This window comes from Hemitrygon akajei, unplaced genomic scaffold (assembly GCF_048418815.1).
Source record: "Hemitrygon akajei unplaced genomic scaffold, sHemAka1.3 Scf000035, whole genome shotgun sequence".
Taxonomy (NCBI): Eukaryota; Metazoa; Chordata; class Chondrichthyes; order Myliobatiformes; family Dasyatidae; genus Hemitrygon; species Hemitrygon akajei.
Window position 1 is genome coordinate 12,812,315 of NW_027331921.1, and position 10,175 is coordinate 12,822,489.

Consider the following 10,175-nt stretch of genomic DNA (forward strand, 5'->3'; position numbering starts at 1 on the left):
GCTTTTCCAGGCCCCAGTCTCTATCAGTGCAGACAGTTCGACCTCATAACAACGTGGCAGCTCATTTAAATGACACGTAGGTCTGTTCTTCTGTAAGACAGTAAATGAGATCTGTGCTTTATATCTCCTTGACTGCACTTTGTCACCGCTACAAACAATCCCTTCAGCTATTGGTGTTGTTTGCAGGAGCGATCGACTGCTCACCGGTCCGTGAGTCGTGGAACTCGGATGCCTCGCTCTAAACTGTGGGAAGGTCGCCGATCCACTGACACTCACATCCGTCATTATCCTCCAGCCGGAGTGCAGTGACCGAGACCGCACACACTGGATTCCCGCTTTCCACTTCCAAACAGACCATACCCTGCAGGAATCGGGGTGAGGGGGGGGGGGGGTGGGGGTGGGAGTCATTGAATCAGTTGCAGCTAAACCATCTTCTGCATAGCTTCTTTAGTATGGGCGTTCAGAGAGATACCACTGACGATATTTCTTTTTTATTCAAATTTCTTGTAGTTAATTTAACGGCGATTGTGATCCTCTCTCGGGGAAAATGCGGACTCTCCAAATGCATCACCCGTTACCTGGTTGGAATGGCGACAGCGGATCTACTGGTGGTTATCGTTGTTGCTTTAGTGGAACAGACCAACAATATCTACATTTATTCCCGAACCCTGCTCATCACTCCTGTGTGCGCTCTGACCCTTGTATTTAGGGTCATCATGACCGACTGTTCTGTTTGGTTCACGGTCAGTTTTACCTTCGATCGCTTCATCGCAATATGTTGCCGAAAGCTGCGGGAGCGATACTGCACCGAGAGGACAGCAACGGTGGTTACCGTGATCGTGGTTATATTGAGCTGCGGGAAATGTATCCCGTTATACTTTGCCATTGAACCTTACGTCATCATAGACAACATGCCGTGGCGTTGCGCCCTCACGCATGAGTACGCTACTTCACCCGCGTGGAGAGGATACGAATTACTGGAGAGCATTTTAACACCGCTGCTACCAATCGGCTTAATCCTGGTGTTTAACGGGTTAACCGTAAGACATATCGTTGTGGCGAATCGAGTCCGCAGAAAGCTTCGGCACAGCGCCGACAATCAGAAAGATGCCGAGGTGGAAAACCGCAGGAAGTCGATGATTTTGCTGTTTTCGATATCAGCTAATTTCATATTATTTTGGATGCCCTACGTAGCCCATTCCCTGAAATGGCAAGTGCAAAACTATTTTTACGAGGACAGATATTTGAGTTCCCCGGTATACATCCTACAGCAATTTGGGTTCATGTTGGAAATTCTCAGCATGTGCACCAACACTTGTATCTATACACTGACACAGAGGAAATTCAGAGAGGAGCTGAGGAATGGAATGACGTATGTGTTTACATTAAATGGCCATCTGTGTAGATAACGCCCGTGTCCAATGGTAAGTCAGAGGAATTTTTAAATAAAGCCGTTTTACAATGAACAGGTTTGGATAATATGTCATTAATTCAAACAACCATACGCCTGGTCATCCGGAAATTGCAGAATTGGCGGAAGGTTGCTGACTTCATACGGTTCAGGTAGGTAGCAATACAAGCGCTCACTGCCGCTGGCGTGATTGTTACATTGGTTGAGGGACGTTCCAAACTATCACAGACTCTCGACTGTCACAAGGTCAGGGATGGCTTCAGGACTTTCCGCGTTTTAGATGTTTCAAAATGAACGGGGTCGGGTAACAGAGTGTAAAGGGAGTGCGATGGGAAACCGGGGAGAGTATCGCAGCTGCAGAAAGGGAGGACAACGTGGAGCGTTCGTTTGTTAACAGACTGGGAGACGAAAACTGAACCATGAAGGGCGAGAACACCCCATGTGGAGGATTCTGTACAGCCGCCCACCAGATTAACAAAAAAAAAACTGCATAGGAAACGGAGAGGAACCAATCGGGAAGCGGATCTTTGACATGTGCCATGTTATCGGCACGGGTAAGTGAAACTTCCACAATATTCCACGGCACCCTCCCAGGGTAAAAGGTCCGGCATAATCTGTCAGTTGTGTGTTGGAGGGATTCATGTCAATTTAAAAAGGCAGGCGGACTAGCGAACATTCCAGACCGGATCTAATATTAGAAAAGGGAACGGATCAGGTGACAGATCTCTCCGCGGGTCAGCATTTCGGAACGATAGGGCAGAACTCCCCTCCATTCACCTTACACGGGGATAGGACCAGGGAGTATGGAATGTATTTAACCGGAGATCTGCGATTTGTGGTGCTGCCTGGCCAGAACTTGGGAAGGGAAATAAGGAGACGATGTACTCAAGGAATTGAGCAACAGATAGGTGGAGATTGTTCAGAAAACATGGGGTTCGGTATCAGCTTGTCTCGTTGAGGCAGGGAAAGGATGAGAGCGTAAAGTAACCCTTGCTGACGGGAAATATGGAACAGCTCGTCAAGAGGAGGAAAGAAAGATACTTAAGGTTTAGGAAGTGTTACGTACCCCGTAACGGGTTAAAGAAGAACCAGCAGAAATGGACACTCCTGGAGTCTGAGTCTTCCGTTATAAACTCTATTTTATTAGTGACTGCGTGATGAAGTGATATAAAACAAGATTAGGTAAACAGGTTAGCAGAGTATATGCATATAGAGGTGAGTAAATAAGGCTCCCCAAGCTTACCGAGCTCAGGTGATTGGGTGATACAGTCTTACGGTGGAATGGTCAGTCATCAGTTCAGTTCTGGAATTTGATTTGAGAAGAGGTGGAGAGAGAGACAGGGAGTCTTCCGATGCTGATGCCGATGCCGATCCTCCACGTCGTCCTCCATGCCCCGAAGCTTACAGTCACCAACCTGTGATTAAAGAAAAGGGTGTCCGTTTCCACAGGAACGCTATCAACCCAGGACAGGGTTATACACATCGATAGTGTTCCACCGGTCAACCCTTTGCCCACAGTGTGAGCAAAAACCCTACCCTTGTCGTGGGCAAACAAAGCTCACCGGTGCCCTCCTTGCCTCTGGAGTCACGTGTCCGATTGAAAAGTCAGCTGACCTTGTACGTATCTCAGCAGTGCGGGACACCAGCTGTCCGTCATATAGCTCCGCCTTTCAGATTCCCAGGCAACTCACAGACTCTCTCTCTCGCTCTCTTTGCTGCTGAATTAGTTCGCACGCTGTTCGCTCCTTCTTTATCTCTCTGAAAGGAACAGTCCGCTTTAGAATAATCCTTCAGATTTCGTCACACCTCTCTCCTTTTAAGAAAAAAAATGATGACACAGCATTTTTTTTGCCTTAACTATCGATTATACATTTAAAGCAATGCATGTCGAATTATCAGGTAACATAGCAAAGCATTACAAACTTAAACTTAGCATCTAGACAGACAGTCTGCTATAATATAGTCAGTACCTTTCACGTGTTTTATTTCCGTGTCATGCTGTTGCAAGATCAGACTCCAGTTAAGCAACCTTCTACTCTTATCCTTCATTTTCATTAGAAACACTGATGGATTATGGTCCGTGTAAAGCACAAGTGGTTTCTGAGCAGGACATATGTAGATATCGAAACGCTGCAATGCTAGAATGTGTGCTAGCAACACTTTTTCAACATTGGAGTAATGTTTCTGATGCACATTAAATTTCTTAGAGAAATAAGCTCCCGGATGTTGAATTTCATCATCGTCCTTTTGCAACAATACCGCCCCAGCAGCTTCATCACTGGCGTCTACCGCGGTTAAAAATGGATTATTGAAATCAGGTGCTTTGAGCACCGGGTGATAACACAGAATGGTTTTCAGGACGTCAAATGCCTCTTGGCAAATGTCGTTCCACACAAATATTTCACTCTTCCCTGGGAGTTTCGTTAGGGGGAGAGCGATGTCTGCGAAGTTCTTACAAAATTTACGGTAATACCCAACCATTCCTAAAACCTTGGTAACGCTTTCTTGCCGGTCGGATCGGGAACCTCAGCAATAGCCTGAACCTTGTCCTGCACAGGTGCCAGTTGGCCCTGGCCTACTACATAGACAAGATACGTGACAGTGGTATGGCCAAATTCGCTTTTAGCGAGGTTTACCGTGAGATTTCCCTTGGACAGTCGTTCAATCAGTTTCTCTGCAGCTGAGATATGCTCCTCCCAGGTGTCATTCCATGCAACTAAGTCATCAATATAAGCCCCTGTATATTCTAAACCCTGAATCACTGAGTTCATCATCCTTTGGAACGTCCCTGAAACATTTTTCCTCCAAAAGGACTAAACGTTGTACTCATACAATCCAGATGGTGTCACAAGTGCAGATATTCCTTCCGCCCTTTCTGTTAAAGGAACACACCAGTAACCTTTCAGCAGATCAATCTTTCTAAGGTATTTAGCCTTCCCCACCCTGTCAATACAGTCACCCACTCTTGGGATGGGATACGCATCTGTCTTAGTTATTGCATTAACTTTCCTGTAATCAGCACCGAATCACACACTCCCATCCAACGTAGGGAAAATTTTGGAGTGAGTAAGACAGTAAACAGGATTAGGAAGGAATTCCACTGGCCTGATTTAAGGAAGGATTTTGTGAAGTTTTGCAAGACGGTGGTGAAAGCACGGTGACGGCCAGTCTGAAGTGGATGCTTTAATCATGCCGGCTGTTAGTTAGCATGTATTCAATTTCTTGTGCAACCATTTTATTGTTGTCTTGTTTCATTCTGTAAGGGTGCTGCTTAACGGGATCAACTTCATCTGCAATTACATCATGCACCACAACCTTAGAATGTCAGGGAATAAATCTTTAAACTTGTTAATTATACTCTTCAGTTGTTTTCACTACCTGGACTGCAAATGTTGAGTCTTTCCTTCAAGATTTTTCAAAACATCAGAATTTCTGCGGCTTGTATTAACTACAGGGAGCTCAGGTATTCCAGTACCAGACACTACAATCTCCTCCGTTATCATAACAGTATTCACCAGTGCAGTTTCGGCGTCATGATAACCCTTCATCATATCCACGTTGACGAGCTGTGCAGCCTTTCTCCAGTCAGGAGTCCTAATAACATAATCCAAAGAATCAAATTTCTTAATTATTTCATATAATCCACTAAATCTCGCCTGAAGGTGGTTGGTAAGGAGGGGGAACAGCGTCAAAACCCTTTCTCCAGCATGTTTCATGTTTATGTGAGAGTGCTGTAAATTCTGCTTTGCAAGGTCACAAGCCTTTTAAGTCTGTCTCTGAATTTCAAAACATAACTAAGGACACTCATACTCACATTCTTATCTGACCATTGGTCTCCGAGTAGGGTCAAAGGTGACACAATGTGCTTAGCTCTCAACTCTTTAACTAACCCCTCGGATGTTTTGGAAGTAAGGTTAGTACCCTGGTCAGATTGGATTTCTTTAGGCTGACCTACCAGTGTAAAAACTTTGATAAGTGCTTTTACCACCGTCTTGCAAAAGTTTACAAAATCCTTCCTTAAATTAGGCCAGTAGAATTCCTTCCTAATCCTGTTTACTGTCTTTCTCACTCCAAAATGTCCACCTAAAGGCATACTATGAGACATATTTAAAATCTCAGCCCTGTAAACTTTCGGGACCACAACTTTATGCTCCATGGCCGAATCCTCACTTGCAGGCACCGTAGGTGGTCTCCACTTCCTCAGTGATACCCAGTCATTAAGATAATATCCTTCTGACTCTCTCTGAACCTCCCCTTCTGTGAGGGCTGTCTCCTTTAACGCAGCAATTTCAGAATCACGACGTCGTTCCGCTATAAATTCATCCCTGGACCAGGACAAACCTTTCTCCTCCTCCTTGCTACCCAGATCGTGATGTAACATGGAAGGTTGAAAAGCCTCTGGCAAACTGTCAAATATTAAACCCTTGTCTTTGTTAACTGCATCAGCACCCTTTCTAGACATGCTTCGAGTCATGTGAGGTTCACATCAGTATCTGTGCGTGGGTCATCAGCCACAAGCTTGCTTGTTAGCTGCACTGCTAAATAAACTTCACCCTGGATAGGTGCCAACCTAGTGTTTACCGAACTCAGTACCATCACTAAGCTTGCGAAGACCATGTTTACATTATGAAAATTTGCCTCCAACCCATCGATTCTCTTCCTTCGTCTTTTACTTCGACTCGTCTCCATAGTAACCCAGTCAGGTGGTCTCTCAAAATCAAAACAATCCTTTCTCTTCACATCGCAATCGTGAAAGACAGCTCCATGAACTTGCAGTTGTTTACTTCCGACTGCGAAAGCAAAATTCTTCAGAGTTTCACAGACTTCAACAGGCCATTGTCCTGCAAGAGGGTCAGAGGTCGTGAAACCTGTCCAAACTTCCCAAGTTCTTTGTTTAAAAAATCCAGAAACAGCACCTTTCTCAATAATTCCAATAAAATTCACATAATCAGTTTTCAACCCATTACCAACTCTCAGAACACCGTCTAACACAAGTGACTGAGAATCCTCAATTTCCACTGGCACCAAGGTTTATTCACTGAACCAAGTCCATCTGGCTCAGAAAGATTGCATTCCTTTCCAACCGAATCAGACACCTCAGACCTTAACGGAGTTTCAACACAAGGTTCAACACCCTGGAAATTCACTGGTGCTTCAACAATCTGAGCACAGGCAATCGGGACAGCTGCCTCCTGTAGACTTTCAATACCAGCCCCAGTTTGAAATTCCAGGTTCCCCTGATCCTCCCAGCTACTCTCTGGGAAACTCTCATCCGGAGTAAACTCAACCTTGTGGGTTAAAACAACCTCGTCTGCTAACCCAGCAGGGTCCCGCAAGGTAGAGGCATCCTCTTCATCTCGGTATTGCCTTACCTCATCGGGGACAACCTTCTTAAATTCGTGAATCACAACCAGCTCTTTCAAGCTATCCAAACCCTCAGTTACCCCTTCCGAGGTATACCAGCGATTGAAGTACGCCTGTTTTTCATGGACAAACTCCACATCACTTTGTATCCCGGACTTCCTTAAATCTCTGAACGTTTGTCCATACGCCTGTGGAACCAACTCATGGACTCTAAGCACTGCATCTGTCACTGGATCACAGTTCCTTGACTGGTCAAGGGTCAGGGGCGAATACGCCTGCTGAGCCTTCCCCTTCAACACACTTTGTGACATGACAGCCCATTCATCCCTCGGCCATTTCCGAGTCTGGGCCACCTTTGCGAAGTGTAGGAAATACCGGTAGACTTCAGCTTCATCAAATGGTGGTACTAAGTTAATTTCTTATCGATGTTAAATTCATTACCCCTACCTGACTCTTTATCCTGTCGCTGCCACATCTTCTTCTCGAACTGTCTCTGTTTCTCTGTCTCTTCACCCTCCAGCTGTTTAGTTACAACTTACACTCATAGTTCAGTTTCGCTGTCTGAAGCTGAACCTCAGCCTCTGTAAGCACTTTACCATCAGCAAACATTTCAACACTTCCTCTTCGAACTTGCCCTCGGCTACATAATGCTGTATCTGCGCCTTCTTCATGCGAGTGGTCACCTTAACTTTCAACTTACGAGCAATTCCCAACAGTACATCGCTCTTAGTATCATCCAACGCCTCTGCGGCTGGCTCTGCCACAAACCTATTAACCTCAAACTCCATTTCTCATCATAATCCACTCACACAAATCAAAATCCATTCAAACCAGCTAGTCAATCAAACCCCCAAAAGAACTCAGAATGGTTCCTACCATCTTTTGTTCATCTCCGGGACGAGAGCCCAGTTTGCTCATATCCCGGATAGAGGCTCCAGTATTTGTTCCGGACCCCAAACGGGTTAAAAAGAACCAGCAAAAATGGACACACCTGGAGTCTGAGTCTTCCGTTATAAACTCTATTTTATAACTACGTGATAAAGTGATATAAAACAAGATAAGGTAAACAGGTTAGCAAATTACATGCATACATATTTATATAGCTGAGTAAATAAGGTTCGCATGCTTCTCCCAGCTCAGGTGATTGGGTGATACAATCTTACGGTTGTGTAGTAAGTAATGAGTTCAGTTCTGGATTTTGGTTTGAGTAGAGTTGGAGAGAGGGATAGAGAGTTAGAATGTTGGTTTGACTTCCAATTCCGATGCCGATGCCGATGTTGATGCCGATCCTCCACGTTGTCCTCCAGTTCCCGAAACTTATTTAAAGTTACCAACTTGTGACCACAGAAAAGGGGACCGTTTCCACGGTAACGCTATCAACCAGGCCAGGTTTGAGCACACCGATAGCGTTCCACCGGTCACTCCTTTGTCCATACTGTGGGCAAAATACCACCCTTGTCGTGGGAACCCAAAGTTCACCAATGTCCTCCGTGCCTCGGGAGTCGTGTGTCTCCTGTGGTGTGTCTTGTGTGTCTCTGGTGTGTGCCTTGCGTGTCTGATTAAAAAGTCCACTGACCTTGTATATATCTCAGTAGTGCGGAACATGCTGTCCATCATATAGCTCCGCCTTTCAGTTTCCAAGGCAACTCTCAAACTTTCTGTTGCTCTCTCCCTGAAATAGCACACAAGCTGTTCGCTCCCCCTCTCTCTTGTTAGAAGAACAGTCCACTTTAGAATAATCCTTCAGATCAAGTCACGTGACCGTCCACAGGAAAAAAAAAGAACTCTAGGTGTACATAGGAGGGACCAACATTGCTCATAATTCCACAAATGAGCCCACTCAGGTTCCTTGAGAAGCCTAAAAATTAAAACTTTACTCTTATACTCTGGTCATCTGGAAATGAATGCGAACATTGCATTTGTCTTCCTGACCACCGACTCCACCTGTAAATTAACCCTGACGGAATCCTGCAACATGACTCCCAAATCCCGTGGCGCCGGAGATTGTTGAATTTTCTCTCTGTTTAGGAAATAGTCTACACTTTTACTTCTTCCAGCAAATCGCATGACCGAAGGCTTCCCAGCACTGAATTCCGTCTGCCAGTACTTTGCCCATTTTCCCTGATCTGTATGAGATCTTCTGTAGCCTCTCTCTGCTATTTCAACACTAGCTGTAGATCGGAAATGTCATCACCGATCTACACTGCCTGTCGCTTCCCGATGAGGAAGTGAAACGTTCTGTTGCAGAGGGAGTTGCAACGGCCCAGGATTTGGAGCTTGTTGATGAGAACTGAGGAAGTGATTGCGCTGAACGCTGAGCTGTTGCCAATACACCGCAGCGTGACGTAAGTATTGCTGTTGACCGGATGGTCCAGGGCCCAGTGGAGAGCAAGTGAGCTGACGACAGCAGCAGACCTACTGTGGAGATAGACAAATTTCAGCGGGTCTTGGCCATTCTGTATAGAGGCCAGAGAATTGTGGTGTTATAGAGGGGTCTGTTCTGGGACCACTCCTCGTTGTGATTTTCAGAAAAGACCTGGATGAGGAAGTAGAAAGGTGGCTTAGTAAGTCTGCTGATGACCCGAATGTTGGGGGTACTGTGAATACTGTGGAGGGCTGTCAGAGGTTACAGCGGGTGATTAATAGGATGCAAAACTGGGCTGAGAAGCGGCAAATGGTGTTCAACCCAGATAAATGTGAAGTGGATCATTTCGGCAGGTCAAATTTGAAGAAGCAATTCAATATTAATGTTAAGACTCTTGGCATGGTGGAGGATCAAACAGGACACTCAAACCTACCGCAAAGGTTGACAGTGTTCTTAAGAAGGCGTATGGAGTGTTGATCTTCATGAGCCGTGGGAGGTAAGGTTGTAATTATACAAGAACTTGGTCAGACCGGACTTGGAGCAGTGTGTTCATTTCTGGTCACCTCTCTACAGGAAGAATGTAAATACTATAGAGAGGGTACAGAGGATGTTGCCTGGATTGGGAACATGGCTTAGGAGAACAGTTTGAATGAACTTGGCCTTTTCTCTTTGGAGCGACGGATGATGAGAGGTGACCTGATAGAGGTGTATACGATGATGACAGGCATTGGTTATGTGGATAGCCAGAAGCTTTTTTCTCAGGGCTGAATTGTCTAAAACGTGAAGACGCTGTTTTAAGGTGCTTGGAAGTAGGTACAGAGGAGATGACGGGGTAATATTTTCACACAGAGAGTGGTGAGTGTGTGGAAAGCACTGCCAGCGATAGGTACATGGAGTCAGTAAAATAGAGGGCTATGCGGTAGGGACATTCTCGGCGGTTTCTGTTATAGGTTACTGGGACGGTACAACTTTGTGGGCCGAAGGTCCTGTAAAGTGCTGCAGATTTCTCTGTTCCAGCCAATAAACACTAACGCG